Raw genomic sequence first — 21,211 nt, 5'->3', positions numbered from 1 at the left:
AAAAAAAAAATAAAACAGACCGAAAAAAAAAAAAAAAAACCACCCTGCTTGAACTGAGGGCATCTGACAGCATGTACTCAGCCCCAGCCAAACTGGAAAAAAAAAAAAAAAAAAAGCCAAACAAAGCCAGGGTTCAATGACTCAAAAAGTGCTTGCTTTGCTAAACAGATCGAAGTACCTTCCTCTCACTCAAGGGAAAGGGAGACGAACTGGCTGGGACCCAGGCAGCCCTCCCTCCCTCCCTCCCTCCCAAATATTTTGAGTTATCAAAAAGCCTGAACAATTTCAGCTGAATCAGAACAGTTCCTGGCAGTTAGTAAGACATTGCTCATACGTGAAGCATCCTGGTGCAGACATGTCCCACCAGCTCTGCTGGCAGTAGGGCTCACAATGCTGCTACCCGAACCCCAGCGTGTCCTCTCCTCCTCCTCCTCACCTGGTCTGGGGAAAGGGCTCCTGCAGGAAGGGGGCTGCTCAGCTTGTGCAAGAGCTGTTCCTGTTGTGCTGACAGCATTCTGGACATGTGCTCTCATTCCCTACCCTGGCAGCCAGCACACCCCCAAACTAATTATCTTCTGCCCCAAAATCACAGCTGAGGGATTGGCCCCAGGTAGCAGAAGAAGCAGAAGAGACTATGGATGCTGAGGGAAAGGTAAAGAGAAAAGAAGAACCATCTGCACGGTAACATATGCCTCTTGGCTTCGGCTATGGCAACATGTGGGCTGCTTGCCCTTGGAAAATGGCAGAGCTTTGGCAAACTCTGGGTGACTCTGCCCTGGCTTTGCCAAACCCCAGTGTCATTTTCTTTGATAAACAGAAGAACCATCTACAGCATGATGCAGGCCTCTTGGCCTCAGCTACGGCAGAGCTTTGGAAAACCCTGGGCATCTCTGCCCTGGTTTTGCCAAATCCCAGTGTGCTTTTCTTTCTTGAACAAAAGAACAATCTACATCAAGACGTGGGCCTCTTGGCCTTGGCCACAGCAAAACTTCACAAACCCTGTGCTACTCTGCCCCGGCTTTGGCAAACCCCAGTGTGATTTATTATTATTATTATTATTATTATTTTGATGAAAAGAAGAACAATCTACAGCAACAGCTACACAGCTACAGCTGTGCTTTGGCAAACCCTGGGTAAATGTGCCCTGGCTTTGCCAACCCACCTTGTCCTTTTCTTCTCTAAACAGAAAGATCTACATCAAAATGCAGGCCACTTTGCCTCTACTACTGCAAATCTTGGGTGACTCTGCCCTGGATTTGGCAAACCCTGACGTCCTTTTCTTTGATAAAAAAAAAAAAAAAAAAAAAAAAAAAAAAAAAAAGATGTACAGCAAGATGCGGTCCTCTTGGCCTCATGCATGGCAAAATTTTGCAAACCCTGGGTGTTGCTGTCCTGGCTTTGGGCAACACCAATGTGGTTCTCTTTGCTGAAAAGCAGAATATATATATATATGGCAAGATGGAGGCCTCTTGGCCTTGGCTATGGCAAAACTTTGCAAACCCTGTGTGTCCCTGCCCTGGCTTTGACATGCCCCAGCCTCATTTTATTTGTTGAATGGGAGAAGAATGAGCCATGGAGAAATGCAGGCCTCTTGGTCTTGGCTATGGCAAAATTTTGGCCAAACCCCATGCTCATCTGCCACTGCTTTGGCAAACCCCAGTGCTATTTTTTTGTTTGTTTGTTTTGTTTGTTTGTTTTATTTTGTTTGCACAAGAAAGATATGTAGCAAAAACTGGGCCTTTTGGCCTCTGCCCTGAATTTGGTGAAACACAGTGGTGTCATTTTCTTTGAAAAAAGGCAAAAGACTGATCTGTGGTAAAACCTGGGCCTCCTCTCCTTGGCTACAGTATGCATCTTTAGCAAATGCCCAAGTGACTCTACCCAGCTACCCAGGCCTGGGCTTCTCTTTTTGGTCTTTTTTTTTTTTTTTTTTTTTTTTTTTTTACCCAAAAGGCAGTACATTTATCTTTTGTAAAACCATGTTTCTTTAATTTGATTTATGTTAAACCCCAATATCAGTTTCTTTGCCAAAATGTAGGTGATGCATTTATGTCAATTCCTGGGCAGCCTGACCCTGGTTATGGCAATTCCCAGGTGGCTTGGCTTGTGTGGCTTGTGGCGTGGCTTGTTAAAACGCAGGATCTTTTTCTTTTCCAGAAAGCAGGAAATGTATCTTGGGCAAAGCCAAAGGGGCGATTGGCCCAGGACTCTGTAAAGCCCAAGATCATCATCTCTGCCAAAAGGCAAGAGCTGCATCTTTGGCAAACGCCAGCTGGCTCATCCCCAGTTTTGGCAAACACCGGGATCATTTTCTTTGCCAAAGGGCAGGGGATTTGGATTTGAAAAACCCCATGTTAATCTGTTTTTGCTTCATCAAACCTCAGGCTCCTTTTCTTTGCTAGCAGGCAGGAGATTCAGCTTTGACAAGCCCCAGGCAACTTTCAATCACTAAATGCAGTTGTCTGGCACCAGGACAGACCCTTTTTCCTGGTCATTGTTAAGAATTTTCAAGCCTGTTGCACTGTGTTGGTTTTGGAATTGTGGTGTTTACTGGCTCTCCGGGCTTGTTCTTCGGTCTCCTGCATGCTTGTAACATATATAAATCTTTGCTGCCCTCTCCTGTTAGTTCTGCTTTAAATCCCAAACTTCCTCCACTCTGCCTTGCAAGCAAAAGAGGGAAAGACAACTAGCTGGAATCCTAACGGTATTTTAAAAGGATTTCCTCTGTATCTTTAAACTCAATTATGTGGGGCTGCACTTAGAGCATCGTCGTTCCCTTCTTGTGCTGTTCTGCAGGGCTGGAGCTCATAAGCTCTTGAAACTGTTGGTTTTTCTCGAGGGACTTGGTAAAACAGGGCTGTTGGTTAGGAAGCTCCGTCTGTCCAGAATATTATAAACTGGTGATGTTGGGTCAGCCCGGGTAAGGCCCAGTACTTTGGGAGGGTCTCTTCCAATGCAGCTATGGCTGTTTTGTTTTCCAGAGAACTGTTGTTTGAACTATCACACCTCTTTTATGTTTTCATTTTCAGGTGCTTCATGGGAGGAAAAACTGTTTTCAGGAAAGCAAAGATTTTTGGCAAATGAAAGAATTTAAAATACTTTTTTTTTTTTTTTTTTTTTTTTTTTTGAAGGGGAGGGGGCATGTGTGTGTGGGTGGTGTGGAAGGCCAGCTGTGCTCCTACCCATGCCGAGATTCCCACTACTTCCAGCATGCTGTGCCTCCCCCTGGGGTCCTGCACAGGGTGAGGGATGAATTGAGCTGCCTGCCCTGCTCTGCTGATGCTCCCCAGGACTTTTAGCTGCTGATTTTTCACTAAAAGACCTGGATCCTCCAAACCTGATTTTGTTTCAGTGCAGCATCACCTCTATTTGCAGAAAGCAGTGAGGCCGTGATGTGAGCATCCCTTGGCCTTTTTCTGGGAGAGCTCAGGCCAGTGCTGGATGCATTTCGGGCAGCAAGCTGGAGTGAGCAGGTATTTATTTACTCGGTCTGGGGCATCACAGTGGTGTTACTTATTCCTGCCCTGGCTAGTGTCCCAGGAGCGCCTGGGCGCTGGCAGCCCCTCGGTGCTGGGCAGACACTGCTGTGTTTCAGAGCCCCACTCAATGCCACCGTTTGTGCTCCTCCGAACGCTCATGCCTGGGGATGGGGCAGCTGCCAGCACAGGGTGCGTGGGGCTTGGGGGCAGCCATGGGGCCATGAGGGGGTCCCCAAACCTCCTTGTGTCCATCCCTGACCACCCTGGCTAGCTATTGCAGAGGGATCTGCACTGCAGTGGGGGGGATGCAGCGCACCTCCAGCCACTGAGTTGCTCTGGGGTGCTGGCCAATGTACACAGGACATGTCTCAGGAGCCAGGGTTGGCCTGTGGCGCCCTGTCTGACCCATCCATGCTGCCTTGTCCCCGGCAGGCTGGGCAGACGTGGCACTGTGGGGCTGCAGGGGGGCTCCCGTGTACAGACATCCATGGGGTGTCCTTTCTGCCTCTGATTTCTGCCTTCCCAAAGCCTGCTTCATGAAGGGCTTGGCCCTCGCGCTTTCCTGTTAATAAGTTATTTCTGTTTGAGCAGAGCAAAGTACCTTTTTTTGTGTACCTGGGCAGTGGCCTAGATTTGTGGCACTGGTCTCCCTTGCTGATAAATGCTGGCTGCTTTTGGAGTGAGATAGGGCAACTTCCTCCCCCCTCCAGCTCAGTTCCAATCTGATTCCTTCTGCATTCTCAAATCTTGCCTTTATTGCCATAAATATTGAGGTTTTGCCATGAAATGCTGAATAAAGCTCACAGAAAAACTAAGCTGATGAAGTGGGGAAGGGGCACAAGCTGGCATTGACCAGGTGGGGATGGTCATTCCCCTTAAATCCTGTGGATTTGCAGAGCTCATGCCAACAGGTATATTTAACAACATGAAATCAAGAGGAGAAAACTGGCGGGCAGCTGGGTTTGCCAGGTTCCTCAGTTTGCCTTCAAGAGTCCTGCTTGGCTCTCGATGAGCCTGGGCTATGGAAAGGCAACCAGGCTGTGTCTTAGCCCTGTGCCTGCCTGGCACCACTGCCTGTTTACCATGAACCTGCTCAAAAAATGTCTCCCAGATTTGGAGAGATGAAAGCTGAGAGGGTATGCAGAATGCACTAGCTGAGAAATCTTAATTAATATTTAAATAGCACAGTGGAATTTGTCTAAATCCTTCTAGATTAAAAGCAGGCATGATAATAGATGAGCTTGAATTGCTGATGGAAATTGCAGCAAGTCATGCTGTACACAAATAACAAGGGCCAAATTAGTGTTCGGAGGCTTTAGAATCTGGTCCATATGCTGTTATGCAACAGCCATGGTGCTTTTCTTCTTGATGGGAATTGTGCTTTATTCTTTTCTTTATAGAGAGAAAAAATAGCAAGGAGGAAAGCACTAAGAACAGGTTAAACTCAAACAGAGCTTGCAATCAGTAAATCTTATGATTTTCCTAAGTTCCTCACTGGAGATGATTGGCCCATTTCTTGAAGCCCATGGTTAGTGTAAGGATTTCTCTTGGGGGTGGGGGGGGAGGTTGGATCTCTGTGGTTGCAGGCGAAAAAGAAAACAACTCTGAAGATTGACTAGTGAAACCTTTCACCAGCAGAAAGTAAATAAGACCAAATGCAAACAATTTTCGAACCACTCTTTTGGGGCTACTGATATTCTTAGTTTTTATGACTGTTACTTGTGTACTTGGAAAGCTTGAGCCTTGCTGTTTATCAGCTATTCTGGACACAGTCAAGCACCTCTGGGCAGTTGCTTCCCACTCAGCAGCTGTCGGTGTTGATGCTGCTACCCGTCATGCTGCTGTGGCCAGGGCTGGGCTTTGGGACCTGCTATGCGCTGGTTGAGTGAGTACCCTGGATAGGGTCGTGCTGCTCACCTCTGTCAAGAGCCAACTTGAGCTCAGATTCCAGCTCTTTCATGTCTTCTAGACATTATTTGTAAGGCCAAGACAGGTGCATAGCAATGTCCCTTTGCACTTGTGGGGTCAGCCCCTGAGTCGCTGTGGTGCCATGCAGAAATAGCAGGGGGATGCTGGCAGCAGGGAACAACCTGTGGGCTCCAGGCCTGAAAACTAAAGCATTTACCTCCAACCTGGCCAGTTCTGGGCAGAGAGGAACACTGCCAGTACAGAGATGCATTTATCCCCTGATGCTGCTTGCTTTAAGGCTAATGTGACTTCGTTTCTCCAGTCACTCACACCATATTAATTTAGCTGCACCTTATTTTGGAGAGGTAGAACCTGAGACTTTGCCATTTCCTATGGTCTGCTAAAGCCAGCTGAGGTTTCCTGACTGCAAAGACAGAGAAGCAGGCAACTTTCATGGCAGGGCACCGTCGAAACCGAAGGGTGGATGAATAGAGCCTGTAAATAGAAAAGCTGGAGCAGCTCCCTTCGCAGAGCGCCTCTGCCCAAGCACGCACACGCTGGCTGGAGATGGCCAGGCCACCAGGGAGTACCTGGACCCTCAAGGGATGGTGGCTGCTAGCCACAGGGACGAGGTCCAGCACCCAAAAGTGTCCCCAGCTGGCCTGCATCTCCTGGCTTCAGCGCTGTGCCTTTGCTGGAGGTGTGGGGTGCTGTGGTCCAGCTGGTCCCACAGCCATGCACGGTGCTGCCAGGAGCACCAGGTACTGTTCTGCTGCCCTCCCTTTATTCTGGGCTTCTATTTAGCTGTTTATGTGGTGTCAGAATGAGTGAATCTCCCCTTTCCCAGCCCTGCTGACAGCTGGTGCAGCCCCAGTCACCTGCTGCGTGCTGCGGCAGCACATCTTGCTGTTTGCACTGTGCGGAGCCGCCAGGCAAGGAAACACCCCTCAACTTTCTCAAGTCTCTGGCACTCATGGAGGAAGGCCGCTACCACCTCAAAACCATTTGCAAATAGCTTCTGTTTGCTAAGACAAATACTGGAAAAAATATTTTTTTTTTCCTTGGCGGCAGCATGTTTATTGCCTGCTGTGTGTTAGCACAGATTTAGCCCTCCAGTGATTTAGCATGGATTTAGCCACCCTTTCTCATGGTCTGCTTTCAACGTGGCCACATTCTCAGCAGTTTTTAATTGGTGATTTTTACCAAGTGCTGCAAATGCTGGCTTTAACCCTGGCTGCAGCTAGCATCCCCTGGCTTTACTGGAGGTGCACAGGACAGGTCCTGAGTGCTCCCTACCAGGTTGTGTGCTGGGGACGCTCTGAAACCCACCCCGGCCTCGACTTAGTGAGCTCAGCACTCACCACCTCATGGACTTTGCTGCTTGTATGCACAGCTGGCGGAAAATAACTACCTGGGGCATTAGCCGTGCGATTGAACTACCCGAGGAAATGTTTTTTCCTGACTGCAGGCCTGAGCGCGGTCTGGCAGCTGGGAGAGCAGAAAGAGGCTTTAAGGCTGGGCTGCTGTTGGCTCGAGCAAACAGCTGCCTGCTGGAGATGTTACCGGTGCTGTTCCTTTTTTCCCATTGCTTCTCTGCATCCCCATGCCCAGCAGGGATGCAGGGACCTGCCTTCACCTCCATTTTATAATCATTTCATTCAGCCCAGCCTGGAAATTTCATTTTTGGGGAAGGGCATTTCAAAATTCTGTCTTTTTTTTTTTTTTTTTTTTTACACATCAATCACTTGTCATCTGGCTCCTGCCTTTTTCTAAAGCAGCTAGGCTGGCCGCCTGCAGGAACAACCAAGCTGCAGTAACAGTGCAGCACATCCACAGGCAGCCCCTGAGCACTCCAGGAGCTGCCCTGCCACAGCAGCTGCCTTGCTCAGGACACAAATCCTCTCCCATTTCCCCTCCTGCTGGAGAAAAACATTCAGATCCTAAAAGAAAACACAGGATTTTACTGTGTTTGGTTGGGGAATTCAAGTGAGCTCAAATTTGCCCAAATCCTGTAAAATTTTAGTGGGACTTGGATAATAAACCTCCTGAAAATCCTAGCAAAAGGGGTTTCCACAACAGCAGTGGCTTTTCTTCTGCCCCTCCTCTTTTATCTAGCAGGTGAACAAATAAAAACAACCAAGCAAGTAAGGGGGAGGATGATGCAAGGGGCAGGAGGCTGGTATCTAAGCTATGTTATTACAGAGAAAATGACCTGGCACTGAAAGAATTAAAATAATGTCATTCCTGTTTGCTCTGGCTCATTTTTAATACGCCAGTCACCTTGACATTTCTAAAAGAATTTTTCAAGTATGTAAGTTCAAAAATTATGCAACTTGACAAAAAGAAGGGGGATGTGTCAGGCTAGAGGAATAAATTCGGAGGCAGTGGCAGTATGTGACTGGAGGGGAGCTGGGCTGGATGGGTCCCATCCAGCTCCTGCACCGGGGACAGGGAATGGCCTGGGGATGTTCCATGTGCTGGTGGTGGGCAAAGTGGGTCTGTTTGCCACTGTCACCTCCTTGGGTGACACCACCATGGATGCAATCCTAGCCTGGCTTTTCTAAGATTCTTAGGACATTAATTGCTGTTGTAATTCAAAAATGCCACGAGAAGCAAAGTGGAGCAGCTGGTAGCCTTGCTCCAGCATCCCTGCTGCCTGCAGCCTCTCTTCCTCGGGTGCCTGAGCTGGGACAGGCAGTTTTGAGGGGCCTGATCTCCAACCCTATGGTTCAAGACGAAGCTGTGTGATCGCTCACACACCAGTTATGGAAGAGATCATTTTCCCATGTAATTGTATGCTTTGCTGTTAAGCGTATTGATTCTGAAAAGTTAATCAGACAATTTGGAGGTGCTATATCTAAAAACATAAAATCCCATTAAACTGATTAAATTAAAACTGAATCCATCTTAAATAACCACATGCAACTTAAAATTGTTGAAATAGCATATTGTATTCAAATAAAATTATTTCAGTCAAACAAGGAACCTGTGGCTGCGGATACCTGCTGCCTCTCAGATCACGCCCGTGCCGGAGCCGACGGCAGCATCCATATCGCGGCACCTTGGCTGTGTTTTGGGACCATGATGATGATGAGGAAAGGCTGTCTGTGATAAAACCCTGGGTGGGGACACTAGGGTGTGACTGATGGGCAATTGGGACCTCTCATTGCAGCTTGGAGAAAATGCGGTGCTTGACAGCAGTCTGTCCCCAGAGACACCAGGTCGAGTGACCACATCTGAGCCGAGGTACACTTTACAGCACATCATGCTTAATGCTGAGACCCATCTGCCTGGGGACAGCTGCTTAGAAGTGATGTTCTTTGAAGTAACTGCTCGTCCTGGGTGCCTAACTCAAGGTGGTGTCTGGGGCCAGTTTGGAAGCGAAAAGGCCTTTGGGGGGGCTGTAAGGTGCATTTCACATGCCTGCATTTCACATGCAGCAGCCGGGCATGGTGTGAGCAGCAGGCACTGGTTTCTGAAGCCCCCTGGCTCTGCCCACTATCCCCACTGTCCCCACATCCCTGGGGTCAGCCCCACATCAGCTTTTTGACGTGAGCTGTTTCAGGTGGGTACCGGGCTTTGGGGAACTGGCTCTGTCGCAACACCAGCACAGAGGAGTATCAGGCAGACACGGCCATGGTAGCTGATTTCAGCTGTCTGAGGGACAAGAAAAGCTTTTTTATCTGCCAGGAGACGGGTTCAGGATTGTTCCTGATTGCATCACTCAGCTAAAGCAGTGCGGAGAGCTGGGTGCCTTATATTGCCTCCACGATGTTATCATCTGGCACCAGCAAAGCAGGACTTGTGACTCGGAGATAAGTGGAGGATTGCTCAGTTAGTTTGCTTCCAAATTTGTTTATTTTCCCCTTTCTGAGACTACCATCTCTCCTTCTTGATAAGTTCAGATTGCGAGCCAACCTCTATTTATTTTTAAAGACAGCACTCCTTTTCACCTTTGCAGCGGAGCAACAGTAACAGTAATCACATCCCTGCGAGGGAAAATGCCCATGGGAACACTTTGCATGTGCTCAGCTCTGGGGTGCTGGCACAGAGGAGGACAGGGCTGTTCTCTGCTGCTCAGGACCAGCAATGGGTGCATCCCATGGCGGGGCCTTGTTCAGCTCCATAGAATAACCACGTAGTGCTGACAGGTAGGATTTCACCTCAGGTGGGCTTAGTGGGAGTTTTAAGGCAAGTTCTGTACAACCCCACTGATTCCTGCCTGACTGCACTGACCTGGGACTGGGAGGATTGAGAGCACTGGGCCAGAAGGACTGAGGACACTCTCTGTAGACAGCTGCTCAGACCCCAGCCAGCCTTTCTGAAGCCAGGGTGCTAAATGCAAGATGCTTTTCTGTCAACAGGGGCTCAAAAGCAAAGCCTGGTCCATAGTGGCTGTGAAATTTGCTGGGTACAAGCCTCATTTCCTGGTGTGGGAGGCACACACCCCGATGCCTGTTGGGGCACACATCCATTGGTTCCCCGGGACCCTCCTGCAGCCCAGGGCAGCAGGTCCGTCCCTGTGCTGAGGGTTCCCCGAGCACCCAGATCCATCTGCCCTGTGGTTTGCTTTGAAGGCAATCCCTGCAAACTGACCACTGTCTCTGCCAGCCTGCAGGACTGGCTTCCCAAACGTGCCAGGCTCAGGGAGCTGGCACCAGAGCACAGAGGTCACTGCTGGTGGAAGTGAGGGGAAACAGAGGAGTCCGGGTCCGCTCTCTGGCCCATGGCTTTCCTTATGCATGTGTCCACCAGAAGCTGGGACCAAAAGCACTGCCTTTCCCTAGACTTTACCAAAATAAACTGCATCTTGTCACCAGTATGACCTCTACAAAGACCGAAGGCCTCTGTGGCTCACTCGGGACTATGACATATCTGGGAGCCATGGGGGTTTGAGGGCACAGAGAGCTTTAATCCCAGTAGGGAGAGGAGAGGAGCAGGCAGCAGTGGTGCACAGGGAGGGCTGCGGGCTCATTCCTCTGCTCTCTGGGCCCCGGCTGATGCTTCTGCCTGCACAGAAAGCGTGCAGCTCCTGTGAACCTTCCCGGCAGCATCTGTTTGCATTTGCTGGCCCCAAGGAGCGGGCACAGAAGGTAGCAGTATGCTAAATTTCCAGCCCTGACCTCTGCGGCACTGACACACTGCTTTATCTCCTCCGCAGTGGTGGGGTTGCTTTTGGCAGCATCCCAAACAAAGGATGTGCTGGTGGCTGCCGTTTTTCACAGTGTCGTTCATGGCTGTGAGCTGCCACCAGAGAATAAATCCTGCCCCCCCACCACTGGCAGTGGGGAGCCTTCCTCCCAAGGCCACCAGGTGCTCTGAGCCCAAGAGGGAAAGCCTTCAGCGTGGGGAGAAGAGGGGAAGCATCCTTGTTGCAGTGGGTGCCGCTCACAGGAATAATGAATCGCCCCGTTGGCCGAGGGGTGCCATTAGCATGTGTATGCCGGGGGGCTCGGGGAGCAGCGGGGTGCCCGTGTGCTTCCTGAATACACATCCGTGCCTTCTTACCCGCCCAGGTGCTGTTTGCCCACCCGAGATGCTGGCGCGGGAGGCAGCTGCGGCCCGGGGCAGGAAGCGTCCTCCTCCCTCTGCCGCCCCGGGGGCCCTGCATCACAAGGCCTGGGGCATTTCCTCGGCGGGCAGGCTGTGTTTGCCGGGGCCCCCGGGGAGCTGATGAGGTGCTAATGTGAGGGCTGCCAGCAGCTTTTCAGCCTGGAAGCCACCGCAAATACGGATGGGAGGCAGCGAGGGGCTTACGCCCGCTGCTGCTCCTGGGTCCTGCTGCTTACTTGCAACCAGCGCAGATCACAGCAGCGCTAGCAAAGTTGCCTCCAGCTGGTGGGGGGCAGAGCGGGGGGAGAAGGCAGAGTTTTGTGGGAAAGTCTCAAAAAGCCTAGTGGCGAGGGGCTGCCGGAGTGCTGGGTGGCAGCGAGGGACTCAGGACGGACAGCAATGCTCGTGACGGGGCTGGGCGCTGCTGGAGGGGAAATGGGCAGTGGGGGGCAAGGGCTCGCTCCCTCCTCCCCCAGTCCCCCCCCCTATAGGCCCCCCCCCCCCCCCCCCCCGTATGGGCAGGAGAGATGCCAGGTGCAAGGGCCAGGGAAAAACCTAGCCTCTCTCTTTGCTTTTTGTCTGTTTCCGTTTTTTGGTCTTTTCCTAGGTTGTTGTCACTTGCTCGTCACTGCGCCGCCTGACCTTTCTTCCCAGATTAAAGAGCCGCTCTCTGGGGCGTCTTTGGGTATTAAAATAAATGTGTGACTCTGGGAGACACGTTCCTACTTCTTCACCATATGCAAACATACACAAAGTATGAAGCTGGATATAAAAACTGTAACCCATGTACTTCATTTAGTAAGTGGTGATGGACACGGATGTCCACCCAGCACGCCTGTAGATCCGTATCTGCAGGGAGATACGGGTGAGCGGCACTGCTGCTTATAGAGCCGGGGCTGATGAGGTGCGAGGTGGTCCTGCCTCCCTGACAGAGTGGATGGAGCTGTGAGGGGTCCATGGGGAGCTCTGACTGAATCCTGGGGTGATGTCCTGGTGAGACAAGGACTGGTGGCCCCAGCTGCCTGCCCACCCTGGCTCTCCAGCGAGGGCAGGGAAGGCAGCAGCCATGCCATGCACAGCCCCTGAGCAAAGCTGACCCACAAAAAGAGAAGGGTGATGTGGTAGCCTGCATTCAGGCCTGCAGCCTTAGGTCTGCAGCAAGTATCAGAGGGAAATATTGCCAAATCCCCAGAGGTCATCTTTTTTCCTGAGAGCACTTTTCCCAGCCTAATGACTCATTTGATTATTCATGGGAAGGGAAAAAAAGGGGGGGGGGGGGGAAGGGGGGAGGTAAAAAATTGTCTTCAATCACATCTCTCTCAGGTAGGAAAAGTTGCAGGTTGTTTGGTTGGGTTTTGGTGAAAATATCCAGACTCTGCCTGACAGCTCTGTGTGGTGCCCTCTGGAGAGGCTCTGAGGTCTGTCCCAGGTGGGCTGCTCAGGGGGAGTCCCGGGAGTGTTCAGGCACAGCCTTGGGGTCCTGGCCCCCAGATGTCTTCTGTTGGGAGCAGCCCTGCCATTATGAGTCCTGCAAGGATCGAGGTGGCATCGTGGCTCTCTGGGGGCCTGTCCAGCCCTGCCACATGCTGCCATGGGCAGGGGGCATGGGGGTGTCTCGGGGCTGGAACAGCGCCGCCGTCACCGCCCCACCGCACTTCTCCCCACTGCGCGTGACAGATGGAAATAGCAGCGGCTCTGTTGATTTACAGCCACGGCCCTGGCTTTAATGGGTTGTTTTTGCTCCCCAACAGCTACGGATTGGGTCTTCTTTTTTTAACAAGCCTCTCTGTTTCCTTGCGTGCAGCCCGCTCGCGCCTTGAAACAAGGGCATGCGGGGAGGCGACGCTTTGCCCTGCCTGCTGCTGGCACGTGCCAGCCACCCTTGTCTCCCCGTAGAGAAAACAAACCCAAATCCTGGGAGCATAAAAGGGCTTTGTCGGCATCTCTGCTCAGCACTGCACGCCCTGGGGACGTCAAAGCGGGTGCCCCCACCGCGGCCACGCTGCCTCCCCAGGCAGCCCGCGCAGGAATGCTCGCTGCCGCCGCAGCCTGCGGGTAGGAAATAGTTTCCAGGCAAAAAGGCCTCCCAGTGTATTCCACGCTGACAGCTTCCAGCAGCCCTCTGTAGCCGTCTTGTTCTGCCGCCGCCGGGACACCTACCCGGAGGAAGAGCGGAGACGAAGGTGGGAGAGCTTTAAAAAGCTCTGGTTAATTTTGTTCCATCCTGGAGCAGCCCCACGCCTGGCTGGAGAGCTTCAGGGGCTGCAAAGCGCTCGGAGGATGCTTGGGCTAGAGTCTGCGGTCAGGCTGGCTTTTTCAGGCAGAGCCTGTATAATGCAGGGGAGAAAACCCCATGCAGAAAAGTGGGAAAATACCAGGGGCTCGAGGGACACCCAGCCCCTCCACAGGCTGGGCTACAAATGTAGGTCAAAGCCCTCTCCTTGCTCAAATCTGGTGACGATGAGGGTGTTGCAGGTTGGGCTAAAATATGTACCTCCAGCTCTTTACTCTGGCACTGAAACAAAACCTACTCAGAAAACTGTGAAAAATAAACCCAGCTTGTGAATGCAGCTGATTGGAAGTTTTTCCAGCAGAAAGTGCCATCCTACCCGTGTAAAATCACTCCTCGGGCATGTGTTGATCTGGGCAATGTTTCCTCTGAGAGAGAAAAAAAAAAAAGAAAAAAAAAAAAGATCATAGCGAGGGGAGAGAAATGTTTGGAGAAAGCCAGAGCCGCCTCCTCCAGCCCGCCGGAGGGGAGCTTTTCCATCGGCTGGAGCCGGGCTTTATTTAGCAGCCCGCCACCTCGTACGTGCTGCCGTTGCTGGGGGCGAGGAGTGTGCTGGTTCCAGGTGGGGATGCTGCTGGTTTGCTCCCCCCAGACACCCAGGGATGCCGATGGTGCTGGAGGAAAAGGCAGCGTTATTTTCAGGGGGAGAGGTCCCCAGGGGAGGGCGGGTGCTTCCAGGCAGAGCACCGCCCCGAGCAGGTGCCCAGCGCTGCTCTCCAGCTCTGCTTTCTCTCTTTTTGAGGAGGAGAAAAAAAAAAAAAAAAAAAGGATTACTGAGTCAGATAAAGATTTGTTTGGCCAAAGTTAAGCCAATCTTACAGGCAGAGCTCTTCCAGCTTCCAATAGGGCAGGCTGGGATGAAGTTTTCCACCTGACAGTGCCAGGGGTGGGAGCCATGGGGCATGGAGCAGCAGCTGCAGGGATGCCCGTGACTGGTCCCCCGACATCCCCTGCCCCATGCAGGGTGCCTCTCCAAGACCATAAACTCCCAGTAACCCCACTGTGCTGGCTGAGGGCTCTTGCAGTGCTGGTGCCACATCGGGCAGGGTCCGACCCGGGCTGGCATGAGCCCCTCACACCAGGACAAGCTTTGTACCACGCTCACTAATTAAACAGAAACGCGCTTGTGTGCCCGTGCCTGACCCAAGCCAGATTTATGGGGTGATCCTGCAGGGCACAGGGCTGCTATTAGTGGTCACGAAACCGCAGGCTCGCAGACAGGCTTCCAGCCCCAGGCAGCTTATGTTTTTCGGAGCAGAAATCTCCGCTCTGGCTGTTTTGCTGGTGGCCCTGCCAGGGACACCTCGTTCCCATGAGCTGCCGGCTCTCGTTCCCATGGGGATGGGGCCCCGGGAGCAGCCACCCCCCGCTCCTTGGGGGCTCCCCCAGCACCAGGGGGGACAGGGAAGTGCCGGGGCGGGGGGGAGCTGGGTTTTGGTCAATGTGTGCCGCCTCACTCCCTGTGCTCGGCGGAGCCATCGCGCTCAGAGGGCTGTTCGCACTGCTATTTATACCCGCAGTCTTTCAGTATAAATGAAGCTATTTTAAAGGTCTTGGCCAGGTATAACTGGTTTAAACAAGGTTGGTAATGACTCAGAGGGCTATAAATGTCCACCAGAGTCCTCTGCAAAGCTCTCAGCCTGCTGAGGGTTTTGATCGCCTCGGCAAACAGACTCTCGTCGCGATAAGAAATCCCATCGGGATCAGGCAGTGTGTGCACCCAAGCGTCCAGCATCGCCCATCCTGGCACTGCCTGTCTCTGGTGCCACCAGCAGGGACATCTGGAGCCAGGCGAGGGGACCTGGCTCAGGTCTGGAGATGGCTGCACCATGGTGTAGCTCTGGAACAGCACATCTCCACATCTATAACCTGGCCCCACAGGTGGGCACCCACAGCTGTAAGGTTCATTGTACTGTTCCTTGAAATATCTGGGGCTTGGTTGAAAGTGCATAAAGTGCAGAAAAGTGCATAAAGTGCAGAAACATCTGTGCCTCTGCAGGAGCTTGTGCTCCTGGGGCACTGTGGGGACATGAGCCTGGCTGCCCCATTTCCCACCCTGGTCCTGCTGGGAAGTTTTGTCTTGCTCTACCACCGCCTCCTCTAGGCTTGTGGTGCAATGTTGCTGGGGGTGAGCAAACCAGCCCCATCTGATGGATGGAGGTGACCCCCAAGGCTGTAGGGACATGGCTGGGGCTGCTTTGCCCCCATTGAGTGATGGAAGCTGTTGCCTTCTCCTCCTGTGGCTTCAGACGCCTCCAGGCTGGCTGGCCTCCAGCAGAAAGGGGTTTTGTTGGAAAATAACAGGGAGGTTTTGAAGTAGGGGCTTTTGGGAGGAGTATCCACATGCAATTTGTCTGTTTGTTTTCTTATTGTAAAACCAAAGACATTTCAGTTTTCAGAAACTGATAATTAAACATTAAAAAAAAAAATAAAAATATTTCCTTTACCAGAAGCCACAGCCTGAACACTTTGGTCAACCAGGTAAAACCTCCCAGGGCTGCCCGCGCCGGCCGGGGCTCAGCTCATGAAACCAGCCCTGGCGGGGCTTTCCCACAGGTGAGGACACCCTTTTTCTCTTAATTTTTGCCCAGGTCTGCAGAGCGTGAGAATCAGCATTATCGGGAATCCTCCCCAGCACCCCCTTCTCCCTCTGTCCTCTGAAGCGAGGGCTGTCCCTGGGAGGTCCCAGGCACTGGGCTGAATGCGTTAACTTTGGCTTTTTACCACCACCCCTTTCCCCCCGCCACCACTCCAGATGCCTGTGCATCTTGTTTACCCAGCAAGATGTGCTGGTGGAGAAAATCAACGAGGGCACTGTCACGTGGGCCACGGTAAACAGCCAGCAGATGCATTATGTTGATTTTGTTCCAGAGCCCTTCCAGAAGGCACTGTCCTGCTGGCGGGCCACGTGTGGGCACCACAACCCCCTGCCCGTCCTGCCCAAGCAGCATCGAGCATCCTGGTGATGCCAGCGAGCCGTCCTGCTCTCCTGCGCCCCATCCCCCAGGGACCCAGGTGGCTTTGTTTCCCCCAGGTGCACTCTTTGGGCATTTCCAGTGTTTTATTTTACCTTGGGGTGGTGGCAACTGATTGCAGCCACTCAGTACCTTCTGTGGCACGTTGAATAATTACGGAGTGGGGAGAAACATTAAAATAGAACCTGGGGTACCGAGCATGGCAAAAATAGCCACACCAGCCATGTGCGGAGCGGCCACTGCAGGTACGTGTATGGATGAGGCACGGCACAGCTGTACTAAAGGGGAGGCTCCCTCTAAATGGCTTTTTGTTTGGATCCCAGGGAAAAAGAGTGCAGGAGTCTGTGCATGTGAAGCACCCCTCAAAGGCTTCAGGTGGGGAGCAGGTGGGCTTGGCTTGGCTGATTTTATTTCTGATGGTGCCCTGCTGGGAGCACAGAGACCCTCCCACAGGAGCTGCATGGAAAAGCTCTTCCCAAAGTTTTTCCCTCTGCTTTCAGGGCCATGTCAGGACCACGGGGAATTTGGGAGAAGGCACACGGCCAGCACTCTGTGGTGCCTGTACAGCCTGGCAGCAGGGGATGTCGTTCCAGGATTACAGACGTTGGGTGTCTATCCTTGGGCTCTTGATAAGGTATTACAATCGCTAAATTTTTGCATACTCCTGAATCGTCCTTTGTTGGACTTGTTAAAGCCTTGGAAAATATTTTCATGAATTAAGAAGCCCCATTAAATCTTGAATCTAATTAGGAGAGACTTGGCAGTGGAGTTCTTCAAATAGTTAAGTCAATATTGCAGAGTGTAATTGTAGTAATTCCCCGGCGGTGCTGCAGCTGACGGCCTGTGTTATTGTGTAGGTAACTCCGCAGAGAGGGAAAAATCTCCCCCACCGCAGAATGTCACTTATTTAAATGGTTCCCATCTGAGTCCTTGAGTGATCAAAGAATATTGGTTCCTGGCAGGCCCAGCAGAAATTACAGCGCATCCCAGGGACCCTGCAAGCATCCCCAGCAGCGGCATCCCAACACGCGGCACTGAAACAATGCTGACCTTGTGAGCGGGCTGCCTGTGCTCTGCCTGCTTTCCAGCCGAGCCGCAGGAGTGCCTGGAGGGCTTTGGTGAGGGGGCTCAGCCTCTCCCCAGCGTGTTTCCCCCCCACAGAAACGTAGATGACAATGAGAAGCAGTTGTCTGGTCTGCCTGATGGGGCAAGAGCTGCCCAGGGTGCTCCCAGCCCAGCAGAGCCCCCTTGGCCTTACAGAGGGCAACTCCTAGGGATCCTGTAGGGAAAAACTGGGAATAAACCAGCAAGGGTGGGAGCTGCAGACCCCACTCCTTGGTCGCAGCTCCCCTGTCCCCTTCCCTCCAACCCACTGCCTCCCGCAGCTCCCTGGTGCACCTCGGCGCATCCACCCACCTCGTAAGGGGTAGGCCTCGTTAAATCCCGGCGATAATTGTGGCTGCCCGCTCGGCTTTTGTCTCCGCTGCGATCTGCCATGTGCTCTCCTTCTTGTTATTAAAATACCTCTCTTCTGTAGGGCAGCGACAGTTTCTGTCTCGCAGGAGAGCCAGTTCCTCAATTAAAGAGGAAAAAAAGCCACTGCATTTATTGTGAAACAGAGGTGCAATTGGGAGAGTTCATTATATTGGATTAATTATGATAATTATCAGTAGAAGGGAGATAATTACCCTGTTTGTTGTCAAAAATAAGGTAAGGGGGTTTCGTTTTTGATTTTTTTTTTATTTTCTGTCACACAGATCAGACTGGCAAGGCGGTGCCGCTGGCAAAATGCCTTCACCCAGCGCCCGCGAGGCTGTGCCAGGAGAAGAAGCAGGGACGTGGTCGGCACTGCTGGCCTCGCCGCAACCAGCGTGTGATGGAGGTGGCTGAGACCGCGGCAGCTGCTGACCAGGCTTGGCTCTGGCCGCTGGCCTCCTGCCTCCAGAAAGGGAGCAATGGCTCCTCCAGCCATGGCTTCTAATGCAAATAAAAATGTAATTTAAAAATTAAATTTAAAATAAATATTACTTAAATATTAAAGAGAAGGAGTAATTTTTTAAACGGTCAATGTGTTTCTCAGGAACACAAGCAGACATGTTTAAATAAGACACTGCTGAAATTTTTCAATTTTTATCATCTTAGGTATTTTAAAAAAATGTCTGTTATAAGGGAATAATATATACCTTACTGCCTCTTTTCCTACTCTGTTAAGAGAGATTAATTTTAATGGGCAGCCCCAGGACAGCGGCATGGGAGGCTGCCCTCGTGAAAGGATGGAAAGGGAAACAGAGGCTGCAGGGCCCCGCGGGGCCACTGCTGGGGTCAGCCTCCCCCTGCTGCCATGGAAGGTCCATCTCGCGGCTCCCAGCCTGTGCGCAGGAGGGTGACCAGAGGTAGAAACCCTCCTCCTCTGTGGCAGCAGCATTCCAAGTCCTGCCGACCAGAAGGGGAAGCTGCCCCTTGTAACGAGCAGCAGCGAGAGCCCTGGCTGTGCATCTGCCTCCTGCCACCCTCGGTGCCGAGGTGCCAGACTCGCTCACAGCGTGCTAACATCCGTGCTGCTGTGTGGGGTTGAGGCCCAGTGGGGGCTGCATTTGTTGGCACGGGGACACCCTACTTACAGCCGCGCTCCTCCTCCCGTGGTGTTCACTGCAGAAAACACATCCCTGCATCCTGTGCTTGGTGGCCGGGGGGGGGGGGGGGGGGGAAGTGGTGCCAAGGTTGAGCACAGAATGCCCCGACCACCCCAAGTTAGCGGTAAGGGGGGAGCTCAGAGCACAGGGTCTCAGGAGCAATGCAGTTGGCCGTGGCCAGTACCCACTTGGCCAAATTTCCTGATTTCTCCTGTGACCCCAGAGGAACAAAAAGTACTGGCATCGTCTGGCCGTTTCAAACAAGACCCAGGGGATACACGGCTGCTTTTGGGGCCCGCTGGCCACACATCGAGGGGGTTGGGGCACAGCATGGAGCCGGCCCGCAGGCTGCAGGCAGGGAGATGCCACCCCGGGGTCGCGCCGGGGTCCCCGGCCCCTCGCAGCCGCTGCCGTCGGGGGGACTCCCGGGGGCAGGCGGGGTGTCCCCCCACCCCCGGCCCTCCGGAATCGGGGACAGCAAGCGACAGGGGGGGCCCCCCCCCCCGCTTTTTGCGGGGGGCCCCGGGCCCGGGGCGCCTGCGGGGGGGGGGGGGGGGGGGGGGGGACGCCGCTCGCTCCCCTTTTGGGGGCAAAGCCCCCTTTTCCTGGCGCGTCCACGCATGTGCCCGCCCTGGGGGCAGCCCCATCGGGTCGCACCCTTCGTTTTCAGTCACCCCCCAGATCCCCGAACACAGGCAGGCGGCGGGAGGAGGCGGGCTGCCCCTATCGCCGCGGCTATCGCGATAGGAAGTTGCCCTCCCGGGGCCGTTTTCGTTTGGAGCTGGCTCCAGAGGGTGCCGGGGCACGGGGAAAAGTCCCCCGGGCCCCTCTTGAGGCGCCCCCGGTTCCTGTTGGGTCTGTGTTAATGTTTAAAAACTAGCGCCGGCTTCCGCCGGTCGATGCTTGGTTTTAATCCCGGGAGCAAAGCTAAACAAATAAATAAAGGGAAAGGTCGGCGCTGCCCGCTTTGCTTTGCAGGCAGGTAGGTACGGCTGGGGGACGTGAGAGCGAGCCCACGGCGGGCCCACATCCCCGGGGGCAGGAAGGAGGCGGCGGCAGCCCCCTGCCCTCGGGGCGGGCAGAGCCGCGCTCGGCGGGGCAGCCGCAGGATGCTGCCGGGGGAGGCAGCGCCCCGCGGCTGGGAGGCGTTTGGCCAGCAGACGGTGGAGGGGAGCGCTCCGCTTCCTCTGGCTGGGAGGGAGGGCAGGAGAGAAGGAGGGAGGGAGGGCAGGACGGAGGGAGGGAGCCGCTCCCCGACGGCCGCATTCAGGCAGCCTCCGCCGGCGGGAGCGAGCGCGCCCGGCAGCGCAGCGATGGCGGGGCCGGGGGCCTTTCGAGGGGCCTGATTCCGCCCGTGCGTCCGAGGGTCCGTCCGTCCGTCCGGGCTGCGGGGCGCTTCGGCGCCGCCCCGACGGCGCCCAACGGGACCCCGCAACCGGCGCCGCGGGGAGGGCAGCGAGGTCCCCGGGGCCCCCGACGGCTCCGATCCCACTCCGCCGCCCGCTGCGTCCCCTCGGCTGCCCTCGCCGTTTGTTTTAGTTACGAAATTGCTGTAGGAACCCGGGCAGAGCCGCGGGAGGGGCCGCGCGTCCGATCCGGAGCCGGAGTCGAGCGGAGGCTCCCGGAGCCCGGACCCATGGGGCAGCGCCGGGGCGCGGCCGGGCGTGCAGCGGCCTGAGCCCGGGCTCCGCCGAGCAGCCGCGGGGAGAGAAGGTGCGTGCGTCCGGGGGGCGGCTGCCCCCACCGGGGGGCCGGGGAACCCGCGCCCGTCGGGGGTGCGGGGCGCGGGGGGAGCGGCGCCCGTCGGGGGCGCGGGGTGGGGGGCGTCGGGTCCCCTGGGGAAGGGGGGGGTCGGCTCCCGTAGTGTCCCCCCCCGGAAAGGGAGGCGGGGGGCGCTGTGAGCGGTGCCGGGGTGCCGCCGGGGTGCGGAAGGTGCGCGGGGGGCCGCGGAGGAGCCGCTCCCGCCTAGGTGTGAGCTGATTATTCAAATGGGCAGCCGAGGACCTGGGGATTGGAGGCTCGCCCGGCCGCTCCGTGCTATATCACTCGAGCACCCACGTCACTGCAGCACTTGTCCTCCTCTTCCTCCTCCTCCTCTTCTTCCTCCCTCCTCCCTCCTCCTCCTCCTCCGGCTCCTCCGTCGCCTCCGGGCGACTCTTTGCCGCGAAGCGCTGCGAAAACCCACCCGAGGAGCAGCCGCGAAAATATCCCCGGACCCAGCGCCGCTCCGTGCCCCCTCCCTTCCTCCCTCCCTCCTCTTCCTCATCCTCCGGAGGCTCCGACGGAGGCAGCGCGGCAGCGCGGCAGAGGGGAGGGAGGGCTGGCGACTTTTTTTTTTTTTTTTTTTTTTTTTTTTTTTTTTTTTGGGGGGGG

General features: G+C 54.2%; 1 long non-coding RNA gene across 1 annotated transcript; it reads left to right on the top strand.

Annotated features, from left to right (window-relative positions):
* The first annotated feature begins 3,588 nt into the window (after nucleotides 1-3,588).
* On the top strand, nucleotides 3,589-18,181 carry LOC118157163. Its single transcript, XR_004746557.1, has 3 exons — nucleotides 3,589-3,668; nucleotides 16,706-16,839; nucleotides 17,963-18,181. It is a non-coding gene; the product is annotated as an uncharacterized LOC118157163 (long non-coding RNA).
* The last annotated feature ends 3,030 nt before the right edge of the window (nucleotides 18,182-21,211 follow it).

Source organism: Oxyura jamaicensis (assembly GCF_011077185.1).
Source record: "Oxyura jamaicensis isolate SHBP4307 breed ruddy duck chromosome 3 unlocalized genomic scaffold, BPBGC_Ojam_1.0 oxy3_random_OJ106573, whole genome shotgun sequence".
Taxonomy (NCBI): Eukaryota; Metazoa; Chordata; class Aves; order Anseriformes; family Anatidae; genus Oxyura; species Oxyura jamaicensis.
Note: the sequence above shows the minus strand (reverse complement) of the source record. Positions and strands in the feature narration are given on the sequence as shown.